Source organism: Perca fluviatilis, chromosome 11 (genome assembly GCF_010015445.1).
Source record: "Perca fluviatilis chromosome 11, GENO_Pfluv_1.0, whole genome shotgun sequence".
NCBI lineage: Eukaryota > Metazoa > Chordata > Actinopteri > Perciformes > Percidae > Perca > Perca fluviatilis.
Genome location: NC_053122.1, coordinates 2,889,740 through 2,894,553, shown reverse-complemented (window position 1 = coordinate 2,894,553; position 4,814 = coordinate 2,889,740).

Here is a 4,814-nt window from a genome sequence, read left to right as displayed (position 1 = left end):
TATGGGCATTATAAGGGAATAAAGTAGACAGTAGGATAGACACAAATCAACAGTCAATATTAGAGGTTTGAAGTTCCTACACATGATAAGTGATTTCCTCTCCGCGCCCTACCTAACTGTGCGCAGAGAGCCAAGCGCAGCGCAGCGTAATTGCTAATAAACGTTATGCCTATTCACAAGCCTGGTAATCCCATCTGACTGCTGACATTACGCCATGTGAGTTTTTCTGCAGAGATTGTGATACGTCTATAAAAAGTTGTCGTACAGTTCAGGGAACTCCGAGACAGAGAGGATGAGCTTTTCTTCCATTGTCATTCCGGTTTCTGATATCATATATGTCGCTTCTAACGAAGTTACGTACGGCTGTTATCTCATTGGTTGTGCTTTCGAAAGGTCAGCGGCAATTAGGTCATAATAATATTGTAATATAGAAAAACACTGTTGTAGAATTTTTTTTACAAATATGTACAGACTTTAAAGTAGAACAGTTTTATGTTTAAGTTTAAGTTTTAACTGAGGCTTCATTTTAAACGAGGAAACAAAACCAAAGTGCTGCTCCTCGTCCTGGAATGTAGAAAACCTTGATAACCCCTCCCTGTGTTGTGTTGTTTAATTACAATGATCAGTCGCAGTGACACACTCGCCACTTCTTCAACTTCAACTTTATTTGTGTCCCTGAAGGGTGATTAGAGGCCCGTTCCAGAAAGCAGGTTTAGTGAAAACTCTGAGTTGGTCAACCCTGAGATGAGGGAAACTCTGGGTTTTCAGTTTCAGAAAGAGAGGTAACTTCACCTCAGAGTCAGTTACTATGGTAACTGAGCCTGTGAACCTAACCTGGTTGGGAGCAGGTTTTCTTCAAGAAACCTTGAGTTTCTCGTTTCCTCATTCATTCATTCAGTCTGTATCAGGCGCATTTTAATGCAGTTTGTTATCTGCATGAATAAAAACAACATATTGGTTTATGTTAGGCAGATTATGAAACGTTTTTTTCTCAAACATGTCATGTCCTTTTGTCGACGATCCCATTGATGAAAAATCTGTATTAATTCACAGAGAGTTTACGTCGGTATTGAGTCCCGACTATAGATGTATTTTCATTTCCACATAACCGATTTTAGAGGTATTTTTTATCACAGTCCATTAGATATGTAGATACCTTATCCTTCCACTAGTTCAACATCGTGGACAGGCTTTAACATCCAAGCTGATTCTTTGTGTCGCATTACGTTTTTTGCAAACAGCAGTTTTCTTTATTGGTATGTATGGATCATACTGTAATAGTAAAGCCACTGTATGTGTGTCTGTGTGTGTGTATCTGTGTGTATTGGTGTGTATACGGATCATACTGTAATAGTAAAGCCACTGTATGTGTGTCTGTGTGTGTGTATCTGTGTGTATTGGTGTGTATACGGATCATACTGTAATAGTAAAGCCACTGTATGCAGAGCCGTCAGAAAAGTGTGACTTGCTCTGAAACGTTTTTTAAATGTTTTTGTAGTGTTCCCTGGACACAAACCAGTGAGAGCCATTAAAAAGAAATAAATGACTATACATCATAGTTCTGTTAATGATCATGGTGCTGCAGCCTCAGAATGGGATTAGTATAGTTTACTTTTTCGCCCGCAGGATTGCACCTGAATGAAATTATAGGGGTAATACAATTCCAGTTTTCACCAGTAATATTATAATTTAACTGTTAATGCGTACGCATTGACTCCAGCAGCAATTTTCTCCCACACCAATTCTCTCTCTTTTGCAGCAGCAGCTGCTGTCTTGCTTTTTTTTAACGAAATGCATGTTCAAACTCGCTGTTTGTGCGCATGAGTATTTCCGCTGACCCGTTTGTTTGTGGTTGTTGCCATGGTGAATCGTAGAATCATGGCTCCATTCATGCTGCCTTTTTATAGTGGTTGTGCATGCACGTAACCCTGAGTGAACATACTCTGAGTTGATTGAACCAACTCAAATCAGCTGTTCTGGAACCAAAAACTCTGAGTTTCCATCTCAGGGTAAATCAACTCAGAGATCAGGGTTAGACTCAGAGTTTGTTAACCCTATTTCCTAACCCTAGGTGTGCAGGTGTGAACCCTAGGTGTGCAGCAAGTATCAACACATACAACACACATACAGTACAGGCCAAAAGTTTGGACACACCTTCTCATTCAATGTGTTTCCTTTTTATTTTCATGACTATTTACATCGTAGATTCTCACTGAAGGCATCAAAACTATGAATGAACACATATGGAATTATGAGCTTAACAACAAAGTGTGAAATAACTGAAAACATGTCTTATATTTTAGATTCCTCAAAGTAGCCACCCTTTGCTTTTTTTGATAACTCTGCAAACCCTTGGTGTTCTCTCAATGAGCTTCATGAGGTAGTCACCTGAAATGGTTTTACCTTCACAGGTGTGCTTTGTCAGGGTTCATTAGTGGAATTATTTCCCTTATTAATACAAAAGCAAATCAGACAGCTGCAGCTGATTCAGAACGCTGATGCCCGAGTCCTCACTAAGACCAAGAAAGTGGATCACATCACTCCAGTTCTGAAGTCTCTACACTGGCTTCCAGTGCCTCAAAGAATTGATTTCAAAATACTTTTGCTGGTTTATAAATCACTAAACGGTTTAGGGCCAAAATACATTTCTGATCTGCTGCTACACTATGACCCACCCAGACCTCTCAGGTCGTCTGGGACAGGTCTACTACACTATGACCCACCCAGACCTCTCAGGTCGTCTGGGACAGGTCTACTACACTATGACCCACCCAGACCTCTCAGGTGGTCTGGGACAGGTCTACTTGTTGTCCCCAGAGTCAGAACTAAACAATGGGAAGCAGCGTTCAGTTTTTATGCTCCACATATTTGGAACAAACTCCCAGAAAACTGCAGGTCCGCTGCAACTCTCAGTTCTTTTAAATCCAGGCTGAAGACCTTTCTTTTTAATGTTGCCTTTCTTTAAATAACCTATTTTTAACTGTTCTTTCTTTAAAATTCTTATACTGCACTGTACATTTTATTCTTGTCTTTTAATGATTTTAAATTGTTTTTAGTTGTTTTCTAATTGCTCTTTATATTTTATTTTTTGTCTTTTAACCCTTGTGTGGTCCTTCGGGTCCCAGTGACCCGAAGGACCACACAAGGATTATGTACTTCCCTTTACTTTGTTGAGAATTGCTCTCTAAACCCTGTTTCTTGTAAAGTAAGTAAGTAAAGTTTATTTCTAGAACACATTTAAACACAGTTTAAGCTGACCAAAATGCTGTACAAACAAGAACTAAGGTGCTGTATTAACCCTTGTTTAGAGAGCAATTCTCAACAAAGTAAAGGGAAGTACATAATCCTTGTGTTGTCCTTTGGGTCACTGGGACCCGAAGGACAACACAAGGGTTAATGCATTGAAATTGTTCTGTTTTTTTTTGTTTTTTTTAATGTTTTATGTAAAGCACTTTGAATTGCCTTGTTGCTGAAATGTGCTCTACAAATAAAGCTGCCTTGCCTTGCCTAATGGAATCATTAATAAGAAACAATGGACGTTTATTAAAGTATTTTAACTAATTATATGCGCAGTTTACATGCTTAAACTTCCTTTAAAGGATACATTGATTGTAGTTTAAGCAGTGTTTCCTCTATGTTGATTTGACCGTGGCGGCCCCCCACAGCAACATTTCTGCCCCCCACTGTATCAAAAATAGGGCTGCATTGTTAGAGTACATGTCGGAGAATAGCGCGGACACACAAGGATAACTAGCCAGTTGAGATCGTGTGTGTACGTCCTTGAGAACTGTAAGTCGTATAACTTATTTTGTCAGTTCATTTAAGCCTGGTCTTGCAAATTTAAATTAAGTTAACTGGTGATTTTTAGTGTTTTTGTTCTTCACCTGCTAGCTAAATTGCATGTTGCTGTTGATTCGATATAATAGCAATTGCTCAACGCCCTTGCCGACGTAGGTGCATTATTTACATGCTACATGCTTACACTGCATTAAGATAATGGGGAGGCGGACCTGCCCCCACTGCTAAAAAAAATCCTAAAGGAAACACTGAGTTTAAGATATGAAGAAAGTTACTTGTCAAATTTTAAATTAGCAGTGTGTATTTCAGTGTGACGATCCCTCACACTGTGCCTCCTTTGTTTTGCAGATACTGGTATCTGGTAACACGCACTACACCATACTTTCACTCATTTACACACTTAAAGGTCCCATGGCATGAAAATTTCACTTTATGAGCATCCAAAGAGCGCTATGTCATGGAACCTTTAAGACACGACTGATGTTTCTCATACTAACACACCCCACCAGCTTATGGTTTAGTAAGTTGGCGTTAAATAAACTTCCTTTGATTTATACATCTCTGTAAGGCCGACTTTTTGGTTGCCAGTCGGGCGGTAAAGGTGGGGGCTCATCCGGACTTTGAACCTAGGACCCCCATGTGTTACTGCCTAGCTCAAGGACGGCAACAAAAAGGGAGTTGAGGGTTGAAATATGAGGAGAAACTTTGTATTAATATTTTAGAGTAACAGCAGATTATAACAGGCATACTGCAGTATTTTAATAACACAAATTAACGGTCAAAATGTTTAAATAAGAGCGTAATAAATATGTATATGACAATTGAAAGAAATAGTCAGATGTGGAGCAGGTTTTAACTGAGGCTTCATTTTAAATGAGGAAACAAAATTCAAACTCGAAGTGCTGCTCCTCGTCCTGGAATGTAGAAAAGCTTGATAACTCCTTCCTTTGTTGTGTGATGACAATGAACACTAAACCCTTGATGAGACAGTCACAGAATACTCACAGTCAGGCAGT